This window comes from Sorghum bicolor, chromosome 5 (genome assembly GCF_000003195.3).
Source record: "Sorghum bicolor cultivar BTx623 chromosome 5, Sorghum_bicolor_NCBIv3, whole genome shotgun sequence".
Lineage (NCBI taxonomy): Eukaryota > Viridiplantae > Streptophyta > Magnoliopsida > Poales > Poaceae > Sorghum > Sorghum bicolor.
The window spans coordinates 6,275,769-6,295,860 of NC_012874.2; positions in this window are offsets into that span (position 1 = coordinate 6,275,769).

Here is a 20,092-nt window from a genome sequence, read left to right on the forward strand (position 1 = left end):
ACTTAAAACGTCATTTTGGAACACTAAATGAATTCAGTTGAAAATGGCATGAACATAGAAGTTGTAGAACTTATCAAAATCTACAACTTCTATTTTGGTCATTTCTTCATCTGATAAAGTGATGGTAACATTGTTCACAAAATTTACATATCTCGCTTATAGTTTCATAAACTATGAGAGGGATGTGTAACATTTGTGAACAATGATATTACCACTATATCGGATAAATAAATAAATCAGAGTTACAGATCTTGAGAGGTTATATAACTTTATAGTTGATAACTTTTTTATTTGAAATCATCTTGTCTTGGAAAACTAAGTTTAAATTCCTAAAAATTTTAAATTTGAACTTTATAAATGATATCTTGTATGGAGAAACTTCCAAAATAAAAGTTGTAGATCTTGGAAAGTTACGAAACTTTATATTTGACAACTTTTAAATTTGAAATCATCTTGTCAAGGAAAATTACATTTGAATTTCAAAAAAAATTTAAAATTTGAATTTTTTCAAACAATCTCAGGTGGACAAACATCAAAAATAAAAGTTATAGATCTCAAAAAGTTATGAAACTTTAGTTGAAATCATCTTGTCAAGGAAAATTATGTCTGAATTTCTCAAATTTAAAATTCAAATTTTGTATATTACCTCGGATGGAGAAACTACTAAAATAAAAGTTATAGTTCTCCAAAAGTTTTAAAACTTTGTAGTTGATAACCTTTTTATTTAAATTTTTTTAGGGTCCCAAATACTTATTTTAAAATCAAATAAACATAAATGGCTAGAGCAAAAATATCATTTGGACACAAACAAGTTATGTAGTGTTAGGGGTTGAAGACATGAAGTAGAAGGTTGGGGGTTCAAGCACTGGTGCCAATGAAGTGTTTTCTATTTTTCGTTGTATTTTTTGTTTATTTTCTGAAAACCACGTCACTGCCGGTTCAACATCAATGTGGGTCCTGGTTCCAATGGCTAGGGCCCGCAGAGGAACCTTTAGTCCCGGTTGAATGGCTAGGGCCACAGACTTCAATCTCAGTTGGTGGCTCAATCCAGGACTAAGGGGCATCTTTAGTGTCGACCATTTTTTGCTTGTGCAATTTTTGAAGAGTCATCCATCCATTTCTAAAAGGTTAGCAAAGTTTTCATTGCTAGTGTAACTCATTTCATGGTTTAGAAATAGAAAATTTGTAGTTTTTTAGATTGGAATAATGGTAGAGTTTTTTTAATTTATACACCATTTCTACATAACCCTAAACATTTTTAATGATTCTTAAGATCTTTGTTGTTATCTGGTTAGTATTTTTTCAACATTTGTCCGTACTTACCATTAGTTTTTGATGAGAGTTAACAATCGATTAAAGTAAATTCAGAATTTCTATTATGCGCCCCATGTGCCAAGGAGAGGAAGAAGGAGGCCATGTCAGTGCCGGAGAGGAAGAGGGAGGCTAGGTTTTCATGAGGATGTTATCAACGTTAGGGTTAACTTCAGTGGGTTAGGGAATCTATTCTCGACGGGCTTAGAAGGAGGATTTTGGGGTCCGACAACCGTGACATGCTAGTGGAGGCAAGCCAGGTCAGTAGGAGAAGGTAGTTGGGCGCCGTATCGCCCACCACACATGTGTCGCACGCCTAGCGAGGCGAGGCAAGCGACATGTGGTTTTTCTTCCGGTCTCCTACACTAAACTTGAGAAGTGGAAAGGCCTTCTGAATTCAAGCATGGCAAACCTCCACTTTAGACATGACTAAAGTTCATCCCTCTGCACGTGCAACACGTGCATGTTTCTCAAAACTATTTTAATTACGATGAAATATTAATTGAGTTGTCGATATAAAATAAAGGTAGATGATAAGTTCTTGATCGATTTGATTGGGTCATGTAGAACAAGGTTCAAATCATTTATTTGTTTGGATGCCTCAGCCCTCAGCTACATATATCATTGCACTTTGATTTCACCATTTAAAATGGGTCTTCTTTTTCCTATCTTATCCTATTTCTATACTTTTATTAATCCATCATCGTATGGGTGGAGAATCCACATCCTTGTATGGGTCGGGTGGAGAAGTCATCGTAGTCTTAGTTTGCTATTGGAGGCTCTAGGGAGGTCGATCTATCCTTCTCACGTGTGAATTGTGTTTTTATGTGCGACTTGATCTTATTCCCACCTTGTTGACATTTACTACCGTCATCACTAAAAATAAAGATAAACCCTACTCCTAGTAACAACACCAAAAATGCACGGTATTTAATTAACTTGTGAAATAGCAACTAATTAACCACTCAAATATTCCTAAGCACAAAGTAGGTTGTCATCCCTAATTATATTGCTGAAATTTAATATAGATTCACATGTTCTACTGTAAAGACAGAGAATAACATATATGAATATAATTATAAACTAAATGGGTTCTACAAGCGGACGATAATTATACCATTGTATCATTTTACCTAGGGAAGTATCTAGGTTATCGATTTATATTTATACCACTGAGAAGGCTAAGGGTTAAACTATATCTATTATATTGATAAGAATGAATAAATGATATTACCTAAGTCTTTTAGTCTACTCATAACAAGCAGAGGTCATAAGATAAATAATAGTGATAGCATAATCACCAAGTATCATAAATAAGGATAATCATCAGAGCATCTACTAGTTATAATAATAGTTAGCCAATGGATAAACTAGGGAGTTGGATCTAAGGTAATTCTATAACTACGCCAATGAATAACTCCAATTAGTGCAATTACATCTAGGAATCATCGTTAAGTCAACCATATATCATAATTACATGTAAAGAGGCATCAACTAATGAGGGTTTTAAGACGCAACCATCACCCCCTTCGCAACCGCGCCCATGCTAGCATTACATACGGAGGGTGGACTACAGAGGAACCAACGCAGCTGTCACCTACGCGGACTACCACATGTCTGGACATGTCAGGGGGCACTCGGAGACAAACAAGATATCTATACACCACGTCTACATATTGTCTATCATCTACCCAACGATCGATTAGGTAAACGCTATACGAGCAATTACATGAATTCAATAAGATCAAACCAACTATCCTAGATATATAATCAAAGTAGACAATGACTAATGTAATTAAGAACATATAAATCTATTAAGAATAAAGTCTCCCTAATATACAATGAAATACTATAAAGTAGAACTAGAACTATTACCGAACTCTTGTGTTCCAGACCAACGCCAGGGGCTCCAGATCCCGATGAAGAACTAGATCTCATCTACTTCTAATCTAACTAACTAGAACTATGAACTAGAAGGCTCTTGATGAACTTGAAGGCGCTTGATGCTTGATGCTTGATGGCTTGAGGCCTTGATGAATAATGAGCTCTGTCTCCAGGGGGGTTTGCCCACATATTTATAGTCCGGTGGGAGTCGCGCGCGTGGTTGGATCAAACCGACTTAACCAAGGGCCGAGATGACTCCTCAAAGGCGGTGGAGGAAGCTTCCGAAAGGGGGGCACCAAACCCTAGAGCAGGGGGCCGACCGGCGCTAGGGTGGGGCTGGCCGGCCCCATCTGGCAGCCGCTGGCTCCCCCCTCGCATCAGGTGTCTTCTAGAGTGTTCCTGAATCCTCTCGTGCTGTTTCCCGTGGCGGATACGTTTTCGTGTTTGATTTGCATTAAAGTCCCTCTTTTGCAGCTTTCCTGAAATTCACCATGGAAAATACAGAATATACAAAACTCGTGGAAATTGTTAGTTTCAACCCTATACTAGTGCGTATTCATGGTCTCCTTTAGGTTTAAAGTAATAATAAAAGTTGACGCTATCGACCGTCAACACACCTCCATGTTGCAGGTATTGTTCATTCATAGTGTGGTACTATAAGTAATGCAAGGCATAGAAGGTCTTGTGCTCTATTGGGCTGCCTCATGTGACTAGTGAAGGGCCGAGATGGCGGACTAGAGGGGGGGTTGAATAGTCTTTTCTAAAACTTAAACGTGTCGGCTAACCAAAACAAATGCGGAATTAAAACTATCGGTCTAGCCAAGACTACAGCCCTCTATCTAAGTTCTCAAGCACCTTATAAAAGATCCTAAACAAGAGAACAAGGTGCTTCTTTAGCAAGAGCTCACCTAACCAATTCTAGGAGCAAGGTCACACAAACCTATGCCACTAGTACTTTGCAAACTGGGGAGCTCCTATACAACTAGTAAGCGAAAGCACAAAGCTCCTAAGCTTACTAGCAATGGTCAATAACAAGGCAACCAATGCCAAATTAGAGAGCGCAACTTACTTAGCTATACAAACTAAGCAATGTGACTTACAAGGTTACACAAACCAAATTAGCCATGCAAGGGAACTACTTCTAGCTACACAATCGAGAAGGTAACTTGCAAGCTACACAAGCTAACTAATTACAAGAGCAACTACACAAGCACAAGTATATAAAGAATGTGAATACAAGCTTGTGTAAGGCGAATGCAAACCACCGAGAAGAGTAGACAATATTGACACGTTGATTTTTACCGAGGTTCACTTGGTTGCCACTAAGCTGCGTTCTCGTTGTGGCGATACACCCACTTCATGGATCACGAGCTAATTGGTAATCTAAAGCCAAACCTTCAGCAGGTGCCGCACATCCACTCTCAAGATGGGGATCCTCCAAGCCACAAGCAATCCACTAGAGTTGCTCTTCGTAATCCCCGCGGGGTGAGCACCGTACCCCTCACAATCTCTTCTCCAGAGCACCGCACAATCTCCTTGCGTGCTTCGATAGAGTCACAAGCCACCAAGCCGTCTAGGAGGTGGCAACCTCCAAGAGTAACAAGCACCACCGGCTTGCAACACGAACACCTAGTGCCACTCGATGCAATCTCTCAATGCAACGCACTGGAATCGCTCACTCACACAATCGGATGATCACTATCAAGCATATGTGAGTTAGAGGCTTCACTAGCACTCCCCAAGTATGGACACTAAGTCCCAAGGGTGCTCCACATCAGCCAAGGTCGGCCACCACTTCTATTTATAGCCCCACGGGCTAAACTAGCCGTTGCCCTTTTACTGGGCAAAAGTCATGAGCATCGGACTCACTGTAGGGAGCCATCGGATGCTGGAACAGTGCGTCCGGTGCTCTAGAAATAGCCACATGTCACTAGCCGTTTGAACTCGACCATTGCTGCCAACGGCTAACACGCACGCGCGTCTAGAACAGTAGCACCGAACGCTCTGCTGCTTCACACCGAACACGTCCTGTGCACACCGGACGCGTACGTAGAGAGCAACACGAACTCGCAGGGCACCAGACTCACACCACCGAACGCGTCCTGTGCACACCGGACTCGTCCTATGCACACCGGACTCGTCCTGTGCGTGCAGTTTAACTTGTTAGGTTGCTAACTTCTAGCTCCAAACTCCGAATTCGATGATCTTGGACATTTTGGAAAGCTTATTCAGAGTGCTATCCAATACATATGAATACTCAATCCAAATCAAAATGGATCAAAGCAGTATTCCAATCTAAATGCCATCATAATGTTCGGAGAACACCAAAAGACTTCTCTCTCTTCTCCAAGTTGATCAAAATTAACTCCAACACCTTTTCCTTTGCAAATGTGCCAACACCACCAAGTGTACACCACCATATGCAAGTGTGTTAGTATTTTCAAAAATATTTTCCCAAAGGAGTTAGTCTCTCAACTTGCCACGCCACTCGATCCTAAGATGTATGCAAAGTTAGATCGCTATGGCACTAGATGACCGATATACAAACAAGTTTTCCCCTCTTGATAGTACGGCCATCTATCCTAAGTCTGGTCATAAACTTCTCTACACGCCTATGACCGGTGAAATGGAAATGCCCTAGGTTATACCTTTGCCTTACGCTTTCTATTCCATCTCCTCCAATGTTGATGCAACACATGCACCAACCAATCACCAAATAATATGATCCACTTCATATTGTCACATGACCGTATTGGTTCATTGATCTTGACTTCACTTGCTCTTCACCGTTGCATCGGTCCACCGGCGCCATGTCTTGCTCAAGCTTCACCGTCACACGCGATTCCTTGCTTCAAAGCCTCCAACTTGCCCTTCACTCTTCCAACTGGTCCATCAAGCCAAGCCTCATCTTGACCTTCTCCACCTTGGTCACATGACTCTATGTCATGTCTCATATGCAATGAGCTCCTCCATCATCACATAATCACCTATGGACTAATCTCCTGTGTATCTCATATAAACACTATTAGTCCACCTAAGTTGTCACTCAATTATCAAAACCAAACAAGGATCTTTTAACTGGCCTAGTATCCAAAGAGAAATTTAATATGTAGTTTTTAATTATTTGAAAAAACCAAATCCAGAATATCAATATGTTATTCTTGGATCTAGAGCACCATTAGAAAAGGCTTGGTAGTCGTCATCTTCCTCATTTGTTAGTTTTTTTTCTTTTTTATCATATAACAAACAAAATAATGCATGTTCAGATTTTTATTATTTTCCTTTTATAATTGCTAATACATATACGAGGCTAGACTTAAAGCTTATATAGTACTATGTAGCTAACCGTGCGTTGCTACGAAGAGAATAAGTAAAATTAAATAGTAAAATTAAAGTGATATTTTAGACCCCGTTACAGATCTAAAAAGCAAAGTTTGTGAAATTAACACAATCACAAAGAGCGAGGCGCCATAGACTCACAAACTCTATTATATATAGATCTTTTCTGTGATGCGGCTAAGATAATGTTTTATACCACCAAAAAGAAATCTCCGATATCTATTTCTTTCGTGTATCAATAAATCCATAAATAAGTTCATATCATATCTCTATACTATCATTACATAAGTCGAGTATATATATGTAAATATTAATGCCAGTCATATTGGTAATATTGCCAACAAAGATTTGAAAACCTTAAGAAAGCGACATGTTGTCCTGGCTTTGTGCATTGCTTCGTAGCAAGGGAAAAATAAAAAGTCGAACAAATTGATATGGCCTGCACCTGATATTTTCAAGTCTCCATAAGAACATATGAACATTTTTTTAAAAAAATGACGAGACAGCTCTGATTGCAACCAACATATAAATGTTGCAACCCAGTAAACATTAACCAATAACTTCCAGGATGGACTAACTTGCATCATGAAACCATATTTTTTTCCCAGATTTTAACTTTCACTATATCAATAATGGAAATGGAACAGAATTTTGGTCTAACTTACATCATGAGTGAATGAAGCACCCTAAAAATATCAGTCAAACTCGAAACCATGTCGCAGTCATCCTCGAATTACAGTGGCGTTATTGAAAAGGCTTGCACATTAGGGCTTTCACAACCTCAAGGAACAACGAAAACATGCATGTCAATCCTCACAAATGCAACAGCAGTATGCATGATGGTACAGGCCATTCTGTGATTCAGTGATTTGATCCCTTCTAGATTCAATGATTTATTTAATTTTAATAATGCTTTTTTTAGATCATTTACTTGGACTTCAACTCCTGGGATTTACAGAACTGGCAAAGTTGTTTCCAATGATACCATGCTTAGTGAGTGAGCGAGTAAGAAATAAGGAACAGAAAAGAAAAAAATTATAGGTTCTATGAATATGTTCATAGATATAAGCTGATTTAGCATGGACAGTTTGAATGTAACTATAACAGTAAAGCATACCATTTTCCCCATTGGAGCCGAGAAACATGCCATTATATTATAAGAATTGGACAAACTCTCACTATATATTTGAATAATTTAGGGGAGAAATATTCATGTCAGACCACAAGACTCTGTTATGAAATTGCAGTAGTATCTGAGGGAAACACCAGACATACAAATTCAAGTAATTATTTCGGTCCTCCCTTCAGCTATTAAAGACATAAAACATAATAATAGAAAATGGAAGACGTCATCACTCTTTGGCTAGTTGCTTACACCATATCAATGTCACTAACACATTGAACTTCTAATGTCTGCAGTGATGTTTGATCCTGACTAAAACATTTTTCAGGTTTGAACCAGCCGGAGTGAAAATCAGTAGCCGGTATTTTTCAGGTCACATGACAACTCAGCAACTATTACTACTAAGATATAAATTCACAAGCCAACAACTGACCTTCGTTGTACTCACAAAGTGATGCTGCAACTACACACATCTCTTATATTCTTTAGAGATAAGATCCAACCCATCAAGAACTATTACTGCTAGAACTATGGGTGAATAAACTCATAGGTACTGACACCAAGGGACTCGCGCCTTTATCTAGGTGATTGAAAGAGCATCTAGGCCCATAGTGATTTCAGTGATTAATGACAATATTGATTACTATGACTAACGTGTGTTTTGCAGAGGCAAAGTCATAGGTAAGGTCATGGTAAATACGTACTCGATGGATAGGGACGTTCATGCCTACTTAATAGTGGAAATCGTTTCGGTTTTCAAAGGATGGATGGACATCGTCAAGACTAGACTAGGTCTAAGTGCCATATGGTGAAGAAGGGCACTTAGAGTAGTTTAGGACTTTGTTTTCCTTTGACCGTACTATTAAGAGGGGCTTTGATCTAGTAGCTTGACTTAGGCAAGGCTTTAGGTTTAGGTGTGGTGCACACTTGGTAAACCTAGCACCAGGCAGCTCAGAGATAGTCCTTAGATTGAGAGGAACCAACTTCGTTTTGGAGCGATCGTGTTTCGACGAAGTTAGGGTGCCCAAGGGGGCACCGGACGCTGCACCGGACGCTCTGTGAGTGCGTCCGGTGAGGTCCTTAGCCGTTGGCTCAGTGCGGTGCTTAGGGTTAGGCACCAGACGCTGGCACCGGACTCACCGGGCAGCGTCCGGTCCCATACCCAGGGAGGTTGTAAACCTGCCCGAGCACCGGACGATAGCACCGGACGCACCGGGTAGCGTCCGGTCCCATGCGCAGGGAGCATGTAAAACTCCCCGGAGCACCGGACGGTGCACCAGACGCTGGAAGTTAGCGTTCGGTGACCTGTCAGAAGCAAGTACAGTTAGCCATTGTGGAGCACCGGACGCTCGGTGCAGTGCGTCCGGTGCAACATATTGTGCGTCCGGTGACCCCGTTTTCAGTGGAAAACGGTTGGCTGACCTTTGGACTTCATGGATAGTATTTATACTCCTCCACCTCGTCCATGAGAGGTCTCTTGCCCATTTGAACATCAGAGAAACTTGTTGTGGAGCAAGAGAGTAGCAAGAGCCTAGAGAGGATTGAGATTTGAGTGATTTCTTGAGAGAATCCTTCTCTAGTGAGTTCCAAGAGTCAAGTGTGCATCCACCACTCTCTAGAGCCTTGTTTGGGTCAAGTGAGAGTTCTTTGCTTGTTACTCTTGGTGATCGCCATCACCTAGACGGTTCGGTGGTGATTGGAGGCACGAAGACTGCCCGGAGTTCTTGTGGGTGGCTCGTGTCAAGCTTGTGAGCGGTTTTGGGCGATTCACCACGACGGAGTGTCGAAGAATCAGCCCATAGAGAGCACTTGGTCCTTGCGCGGATCAAGGGTGAGCAAGACCCTTGCGCGGGTGCTCCAACGAGGACTAGTGGAGAGTGGCGACTCTCCGATACCTCGGCAAAACATCGCCGAGCACTTTCTTCCACTACTCCTTTACATTCTAGCATTTACTTTGTGCTTTTACATTCTTAGAATTGCCTTGCTAGAATAGGATTGGAACTAGGTTGCAAAACTTTTATCCGATAGCTCTCTTAGTCACACTAGGCACAAGGGGTTGAATTGGAGCTCATAGGTTGCTTAAATTTTTAGAGAAGCCCAATTCACCCCCCTCTTGGGCATCTTGATCCTTTCAATTGGTTTCGGAGCCTAGTGCTCACTATTTAGGCTTCAACGCCTAGAGAAAAGATGTCTAACGGGGATGGACCGCCACCCATGTTCGATGGGGATGACTTTCCGTATTGGAAAATACGGATAGAGTCATACCTTGAGGCATGCGATGTAAAGTGCCTAAAAGCCGCGACCGAAGGGTTTACCCCTCCGGCAAAGGACACCGCTCTTACTCCACAAGAGCAAGAAAACGAGAAGTGGAATGCGAAAGCCAAAAACCACATCTTTAGAGGCCTTTGCAAAGAGGTGTTCAACCGCGTTCGGAGCCACAAAACCGCCAATGCCCTTTGGAAGGAACTTTGTGCGCTCCATGAGGGATCAAAGAGTGAACGCGAGGAACGCTACCACTTAGTGATGAACAAGCTTAATACATTTGAGATGCTTCCTAAAGAAAATGCTAATGAAATGTATTATCGCTTGAATGTCATTGTAGAGGAGTTAAATGGACTTGGGCTCACTCAAATGAGTGCGGCGGATGTAGCAAGGAAGATACTATGTGTGCTTCCCATTGAGAAATATGGGCACATAGTAACGGTGCTTCATCAAGGAGATCTTTCCACCGCTACACCAACCGCCATATTGGGGAAGATCAATGCTCATGAAATGTACATGCACATGAACCCCCAAGATGGCTCCTCATCGGCCAAGAAGGAGAAGAAGGACTTGGCCCTCAAAGCTTCTCACAAGGGCAAGGCCAAGAAGATTGAAGTTGAGTCATCAACTTCAAGTGATGATGACACATCTATTGCCCTCAAGGTGAGAAGAACCAAAAAGATGTTGAAGAAGCTCAACAAGAATGGAGTCAACTTTGACTCCAAGAAGAAGAAGAAGTTCTTCACAAGTAGCAAGAGAAAGCCCATCTCCGAGATGGATTGCTACAATTGTGGTGAGCTTGGCCATCTTGCTCACCAATTGTGGTGATCTTGGACAAATACAAGAAGAAGAATAAAGAGCAAGATGACTCAAGTGATGATGACAAGAATGAGAAGAAGCAATACAAGAAGAAAGGTGGCAAGAAGAAGGAGCACTACAAGAAGAAAAATGGCAAGGCTTACATTGTTGGTGATTGGCTCATCAACATTGAAAGCTCAAGTGGTGACTCCTCCGGCAATGAGAGTGATGATGAGAAGGTTGCCGCCATTGCCATCGATGCTCCCTCACCATCATCTTCACGACCATCTACATCCTCTACACACCTATGCCTTATGGCTAAGGGTGACCGGAAGGTACAAAGTGAGGATGAGAGTAGTGAAAGTGATAGTGAATACGAATCACCTTCTTATGATGAACTTGTAAAATTGCTTAACAAGTACACAAAAGTCATAAGAAAATCTAGAAGTAAAAATGAAAAGCTTGAACTTGAAAATGAAACACTTCTTGCAAAGCTTAAGTCTAGTGATGAGCTTAGAGACCAAAATGAGATCATGACCACTAAGCTCAAGGAGCTCAAACTCTCTCTAAAAGATCTCAAAGAAAAACATGATAAACTTGAGAGTGTTCATGATGAGCTTATCACTAGATATAGAGCAATGAAAGAAGAACTAACAACTCTAAAAGCAAACTATGACAACCTTGAGATTGCTTATGAACTTGCAATTGATGAAACACATGTTGCTACTAACAATGTTGCTAAGCTTGATGTAGCCACATCTTGTGATGACTTACTTGTGGAGAGCACAAGCAAATGTGTTGATTACAAGGGCAAGAAAGTGGTAGTGGCCGAGAGCTATGAGGACACTATCAAGCTCAAGGATGAAATTGTCATGCTCAAGAAAGAGTTGCAAGACCAAGCCAAGCACAAGACCATTGCGATTGAGTCACTTGATCAAGACAAGAAGCTTGCATATGAGAACAAGTTACTCAAGGAAGAAAATCAATATCTCAAGCTTGGTTTGATGTATGACAAGCAAGAAGAGGATGAGACATTCATCTTGGATGAGTTAGCTAGCAACAATGACCCAATCATCAAGAAGCTAACTCAAGAGAACAACAAGCTCAAGAAAGAGAAGGAACACCTAACCATGGGGTTAGCAAAGTTCACAAAGGGGAAGGACCTTCAAAGTGAGGTTTTCATGAACACCGTCATGAAGATGGATAAGAGTGGGATTGGCTACAAGGCTCATCAAACAAAGCTCATCAAGTCACTAGCCACTCATGATCAACCAAGCAAGCCAAAGCCAAAGAGATGTTTTGAGTGTGGTCAAGAAGGACACTTTGCTCATGAGTGTAAGGCACCACTACCACCACCCTTGCCCAAGCATGCAAGACCATTGCCTTCAATGCTCACTACATTGTAAGGAAAGACAAGAGTGCAAGGTCAAGGTTAGCTTGGGGCCGCCCAACAAGCAAAGGCCAAAGAAGATTTGGGTGCCAAAGCAACTAGTAGAGAAGGTCAAGGGCCCTAAGCAAATGTGGGTCCCTAAATCTCAAGCTTGATCTCTTGTGTGTAGGTGAACTACAAGACCGGTGGATCACATTGGGTAATTGATAGTGGTTGCACTCAACATATGACCAGAGATCCCCGGATGTTCACCTCTCTTGATGAAGATGTTGACAACCAAGAGAAGATTACATTTGGTGACAATTCAAAAGGCAAGGTTAAGGGACTAGGAAAGGTTGCTATATCTAATGACAACTCCATCACCAATGTGCTCTATGTGCAATCATTGAGTTTCAACTTGCTCTCGGTTGGACAACTTTGTGATCTTGGATTTGAATGCCTATTCAAGAAGAAGGAAGTGATAGTGACCAAGGAAGATGACAATGAAGTGATATTCAAAGGCTTCCGACACAACAACTTATATATAGTTGATTTCTCATCCGATGAAGTTGATGTCAAGACTTGCTTATTCACCAAGACTTCACTTGGGTGGTTGTGGCATAGAAGGTTAGCACATGTTGGAATGGGAACACTCAAGAAGTTGATGAAGAAAGAATTAATTAGAGGCTTGAAGGATGTAACATTTGAGAAGGACAAGCTTTGTAGTGCATGTCAAGCCGGCAAGCAAGTTGCAAACACTCATCCAACCAAGGCCTATCTCTCTACTTCAAGAGTGCTTGAGCTACTTCACATGGATCTATTTGGACCAACCACGTATGCTAGTCTTGGAGGCAACAAATATTGCTTGGTCATAGTGGATGATTTCTCCCGGTACACTTGGACATTTTTCTTGCAAGACAAGGCCGAAGTTGCATCAATATTCAAGAAGTTTGCAAAGAATGCTCAAAATCAATTTGATGTCAAGATCAAGAAGATTAGAAGTGACAATGGCAAAGAGTTTGACAACACCAACATTGAAGAGTATTGTGATGAAGTGGGAATCAAGCATGAGTTCTCCTCAACATACACACCACAACAAAATGGGGTTGTAGAAAGAAAGAACCGGACATTGATCACCTTGGCAAGAACAATGCTAGATGAGTACAACACATTGGAGAAGATGTGGGCCGAGGCAATCAACACCGCATGCTATGCTTCAAACCGGCTCTTTCCCCACAAGTTCCTAGAGAAGACACCATATGAGTTGCTCAATGGGAAGAAGCCCGATGTCTCATTCTTTAGAGTGTTTGGATGCAAATGCTACATCTACAAGAAGCGCCAACACTTGGGAAAGTTCCAAAGAAGATGTGACATTGGCTACTTGGTTGGCTATTCATCAAAGTCCAAGGCATATAGGGTCTTTAACCATGCCACAAACATGGTTGAAGAAACATTTGATGTTGAATTTGATGAAACTAATGGCTCCCAAGGAGCAAGTGATAATCTTGATGATGTAGGTGGTGAACCATTGAGGGATGCCATGAAGAACATGCCGGTGGGAGACATCAAGCCAAAAGAAGATGATGATGATGTGCAATTTATTGAGCCACCATCCACCTCACATGGTCCATAAGATGAAGACAAGGATGTGAGAGATGCTCATGAAGACACTCAAGTCACTCATGAACAAGCGGTGGCACAAGCACAAGATGTTGATGCTCCCCAACCAACCCTTCAAGTGGCACCTAGAAGAACATCACATCTCCTCCAAGATCACTCTCAAGATCTCATTATCGGGAGTCCATCACGTGGTGTAACTACTCATTCTAGACATGCTTTATTTATTGAACATCACGCTTTTGTGTCTCTTGAAGATGAACCAAAGACTATAGAGGAAGCTCTTCGTGATGCGGATTGGATCATGGCCATGCAAGAGGAGTTGAACAACTTCTCTCGCAATCAAGTATGGACACTTGAAGAGCGACCCAAAGATGCAAGAGTGATTGGAACAAAGTGGGTCTTCCGGAACAAGAAGGATGATCAAGGCAAAGTGGTGCGCAACAAGGCAAGGCTCGTGGCAAAAGGCTTTTCACAAGTGGAAGGTCTTGACTTCGGTGAAACCTTTGCACCGGTGGCAAGACTTGAAGCAATCTATATCCTACTTGCATATGCATCTAGTCATGATATCAAGTTATTTCAAATGGATGTGAAAAGTGCTTTTTTGAATGGATATATTAATGAGCTTGTCTATGTTGAGCAACCACCCGGTTTTGAAGACCCTAGGTACCCCAAGCATGTCTACCGGTTGTCCAAGGCTCTCTATGGTCTCAAGCAAGCTCCTAGAGCTTGGTATGAGAGGCTTAGGGACTTCCTCATTGAGAAGGGCTTCAAAATTGGGAAAGTTGACACAACACTCTTCACCAAGAAAATGAATGGGGAAATCTTTATTTGCCAAGTTTATGTTGATGATATTATTTTTGGCTCTACTAATGAAGATTTTTGCAAGGAATTTGGTGATTTGATGTCCAAGGAGTTTGAGATGTCCATGATTGGCGAGCTATCCTTCTTCCTAGGATTTCAAGTCAAGCAAATGAAGGAAGGAGTCTTCATCTCTCAAGAGAAGTACACTCAAGATCTTCACAAGAGGTTCAAGATGATGGATTGCAAGCCAATCAAGACTCCCATGGCATCAAATGGGCATCTCGACTTGGATGAGGGAGGTAACCCAATTGACAAGACTCTCTATCGATCCATGATAGGAAGTCTACTCTACCTCACCGCATCTAGGCCCGATATTATGTTTAGTGTGTATATGTGTGCAAGATATCAAGCAATGCCTATGGAATCTCACTTGATTGCGGTCAAGAGAATTCTTAGGTATCTAAAATACACACCTTGCCTAGGTTTGTGGTATCCCAAAGGTGCAAGATTCCAACTTGTAGGCTATTCCGATTCGGATTATGCCGGGTGCCGGATTGATAGAAAAAGCACATCCAGAGGGTGCCATTTCCTAGGTAGATCACTTGTCTCTTGGATGTCAAAGAAACAAAATAGTGTTGCCTTGTCAACGGCCGAGGCGGAATACATTGCCGCCGGTGCTTGTTGTGCACAAATACTCTATATGAAACAAACTTTGCTAGACTATGAAGTAGTACTAGACAAAGTACCTTTGTTGTGTGACAACGAAAGTGCTGTAAAACTTGCAAACAACCCGGTTCAACACACCCACACAAAACATATTGACATTCGCCACCATTTCCTTAGGGATCACGTTGCTAAAGGTGACATATCTCTAGAGAATGTGGGAACGGAAAATCAATTGGCGGATATCTTCACAAAACCCCTAGATGAAGCTAGGTTTTGTATGTTGAGAAATGAACTTAATGTGCTTGACCTCTCCAACTTCACTAAAAGATAAAAGTTGTGTGTTGAAACTTGTAATTAGTTTTTGCCTTGCATATCATGCATACTAAAACTAAAATACAACTTGCATGAAGGGCTTGTCTAACATGGTTAAGATAACCCCCTTGTGTGTGTGAAAAAGCATAACCTTGGATCAAACTTGACAAGCATTAGTTTACTTTCAAGTATTGCATTACAACTCATATCATGTGCATGCTTGTTAGTTGACCGTTTCTTTTCAGTTATTCTTTGAGCATCCGCTGTGTTCGTCCATAGATAGGGGGAGCATTCAAAGCTCTTTGAGATTCAAACCCCTAGCTTTATGGCCATATGATGCTCCTTGGTGATTTCTCGAATTATTTTCATAAAAACTACTAAGCCTATGGCTAAATAATTGTGAAAACCTAAGGTTTTGAGAGAAGTCACTCATACCAGTTCCATTTGGTGTTTACTTGTGTGTATTTGAAGATGGAACTTGGTTGGGTCAAAGTCGGGCGTAGTGCTAAGTTGAAAAAGTGCTCAGAGAGGCACCGGACGATGCACCGGACGCTGTCTCGGTGCGTCCGGTGCGGTGAGTGTGCCAGACTGCACTCACCGGACGCAGGAACAGTGTCCTTGTAGCGTCCGGTGCTCACCTTGCGTGCCATAGGGCACCGGACGCTAAAGCCAGCGTCCGGTGGCCATCGTCCGGTGCAATGCCGATTTGCAAACCTCTCTGCGCATGAGTCCGGTGGTCACCGGACGCGTCCGGTGCCACATTAAGAGCGTCCGGTGACCCCACAGACGGCGCATATAACCCGCGCCCGTGGCTCGGTCTCGGGCAGTTTTTCTTTCTCTCTGCCCCGACTCCATCTCCGCCCCGTGCCCTAAGCCGCCGTGGACAGCGCGGCCGTCGAGATCGGCGTCCTCGGCGATCTCTGCTTTCTTCCCCGCGCTCAGATCTGCTCCTCGGCTCCCTCTCTCTCTCTCCTCGCGCAGGAACCCGTGAAGACTTGGATTTGGGGTGAGCCCTAGTTTCTCGCCCTCTAGGTGTTTGATTTTTTGTGTGAATGAATTAGATTGTTGTTTTCGACAGTGATTTGATTTGTTCCATCTCTACAGCACCTTGAGGAGAGGTTTCGTGTTCTCCGGCAGTCTTGGATCGCAATATCTCATCCGGAACGCGTCTCGTCCTTGGTTCGTAAGCCGTTTACGCCCGTTCCTTATCTGTTCTTGCGTTTTATAGGTTTTTCTCACCTCTAGCCTTTACGTTTGCTTATGTATACCCTATCTTGTCTATATTCTGCAGTGCGTTGATCTCCTTTGTCAGTTGTTTTTTTTTGTCGACCGTTCGTTCAGTCGTTTGTTCTTGCGATGGCTCGTTGCAAGAACGTCAGTGGTCCGGCAGCCAGCGCTGGAGGTTCCCCAGGAGGTGATGGTGGAGGTGATCCTCCCCGTCGCCTATCCACGGCAGAAAATGGCAAGGGCAAGAAGTTGGCCACCAAGAAGCATAAGGCCAGCGATAGAGAAGCAGAGGTGGCAGAGGCAGTTGCAGGAGCAGCAGAGGCAACTGAGAGGGGTGGACTGTCAGGTGCCCTGAGGATTGGGGCCGATCTCACGCCACGTCAGAGGCGTGATGTTCTTGAGGCCGAGGCACGTCATGGATCACCTGCAGGCACCATCATGTTAGGAGGACAGCGTGTCCGGATCAATGTCAGAGATCCCGCTCAGGAGGACCAGGACCTAGACACAGAGACAGAGACAGAGGCTCAGGCAGAGGGTTCAGCAGAGGGACAGGAGTAGGAGCAGCCCCTTAGGAGGTCGACCCACACTCGTACTCAGCCCACTCCTCGGACGGGTACGCAGGGCCAGTCTACCTCCGCTGCTCGTGCCACACCAGCTAGAGGCACACCAGCTTCTCGTTAGAGACCAGTCAGGATCCACAGGGATCTCACTCTTGTGTCAGCCAGAGAGATCCAGCAGCTGTGGTTCGTTCCATTTCCTACCTGGTTTCCAGCTGCTAGGGATCCTCGAGCCGATGCCAGGTTCTACACGGTCGTCCAGGAGGACATCTATGAGGCACTGGTTCGCTCTCAGTCTCAGTTCAGAGATCGCAAAGTTATTGACCTTGAGATACTCGGGAATGTGGTTGGGGCAGATATTCGTCAGTACTTCACCTACCTCCACGGCCTCCCAGAGTTGCTAGCTCTCCCTGGTACTTACTGTGAGCAGTGGGTCAGAGAGTTCTACGCGTCAGTGTGGGTGTCTCCAGATCACAGCTATATCCACTATGCACTGGCAGGGACTGACTATAGAGTCACAGCACAGAGGGCCAGAGAGGTGCTTGGGCTGCGAGCTTATCCCACAAGGATTCACCAGCTGTGCTACGGGAACTTTTTGAGCCTCCCCGACGTCCTCACGGTGGTGAGATACCACCAGTTGACTTTGTGGCTCCTTGTTTCCGTCCACCTTTTGGAGAGGGCTCCAGCAGGACAGTGGGAGACTTGACACGTCCAGCCAGGATCCTCGACTTTGTGTTGAGGAAGACCCTTCACCCCAGGACAGGCTACAGAGATGGATTCACTCGTATCCAGCAGTGACTCGTTGCTCACCTCATCTCACAGACTCAGTTTGACTTGTGGGATCTGATAGTCTCAGAGATTGAGGACACTATCTCAGAGAGCTTCAGGGGACGGCGTCAGTTGCCGTATGCACATTGGATCACTCTTCTTATTCTTCATGCTAGACCCGTGCCCCTGCCAGCTCACTTACAGAGGGAGTTGACAGAGTCAGACACCGTCTTCCCCCACTACGACCCCAGGCAGATGCTGCGAGCACACCACAACCTCCGAGCTACTGCTCCTCCTCATGGACCACGTGGACCGGTGCCCCCTCCTTCTCCTAGGGGCACTCGCAGTACAACAGCAGTACCAGAGACCGAGGAGCAGCAGGACATAGCCATTGGGGCTTTCGCAGATGCTGAGGCTGAGGGAGAGTTTGACTTTGCTTCAGATAGCTCGGATGATGACTATCAGCCGCCAGTGTCAGACCTCCCCCCTAGAGCACACGACCACGAGGCAGGGGGCTCCTCTAGTGCTTCAGACCCCACTTTACTTGCTATATTAGAGGGTATGAGGGCAGATCAGCGCCGAGCAGCTGAGGAGCAGGCGAAGAGAGACAGGGACCAGGCTACCATCAATACAGCTATGCAGGCTAGGCATGATGAGCTCCAGCGATAGTTTCTCACCTTTCAGGAGCAGCAGCTTGCGTTCCAGGCCCAGCAGACAGCGATGATGGCCGCCTTAGGGATTCAGATTCCACAGATACAGCTTCCAGGCACCTCGACTGTCAAGCCCCCCACTCCAGCGCCTCAGCCTCAGAGTCAGTCTCAGCAGCCCCTCCAGCTACCCGCTCAAAGTCAGCCGTTTTCGACGCCTCAGCACCAGGTCTCCCAGGGTGCTATCTCCTCTGGCTTTGAGCAGGTACCACAGTTTACACCTCTCCGCTCTGGATTCACTCCACAGTCAGCGTCACAGCTAGTGTTGGACTCGTCGACAGACCCGCACCTCAGCTTCACTTACAGTGCTCTGACTGGTGACCCTACGCCTCCACCTCTATAGGCTCCTGCAGCTTTTACGGCGCCAGTCACCACTACTGAGCGTCTGTCGTCGTCCGTAGCGTCGTGTGAGCAGCTAGCACCTTCGTCTACAGTGCCAGAGACGTCAGCTACAGCGACTGAGTCCGTGCCAGCTTCGTCAGCAGGACTCGAGCAGCCCGCACAGCCAGTGACAGCTTCAGCGCGTCCAGAGCAGACCCGGACTGCTTCGCCAGCTTGTGCAGCTTCAGAGGGTCACTCCACCTCCTCCGCCTCGACGGCCGACGGCTCAGACGATGCAGCTCGCTTTGAGGCCGTGCCGAGGGACTCCGCTGCTTCGCCTCCTCCACCGTCTTCTTAGGTTTTTGGCTGAGTATGAGAGTTAGGAGTTAGGGGGAGCCAGAGAGGGTTTTCTATTCTTTTGAGATACTCTTATGTGTGCTACTCCATCATGCATCACATTTACTTTTATGCATTGCATTTGTGTGAGATACACTTTGGTTGTGAGACATGACTTGTGCTTAATGTGATATCTTAATGTCATGTGCTTTGGCTCATATTACCTTTGCTTCCGCGTCTTACTCTGATGTACTTATGAGCCTTGTGTTTATATCCTGTTGTATATCACTCACATATTTGGATGCAGGATGTTGGACTTGGTTGATATAAGCATGTCTAATCCCTTTGCTCTTATTGTATCATGCTTATTGAAACCAAGTCATTTGAAAACCTCAACTCTTTTCTTACTCGAGGTTATTGTCATCAATCACCAAAAAGGGGGAGATTGAAAGAGCATCTAGGCCCCTAGTGATTTTGGTGATTAATGACAATATTGATTACTATGACTAACGTGTGTTTTGCAGAGGCAAAGTCATAGGTAAGGTCATGGTAAATAGGTACTCGATGGACAGGGACGTTCATGCCTACTTAATAGTGGAAATTGTTTCAATTTTCAAAGGATGGATGGACATCGTCAAGACTAGACTAGGTCTAAGTGCCATATGGTGAAGAAGGGCACTTAGAGTAGTTT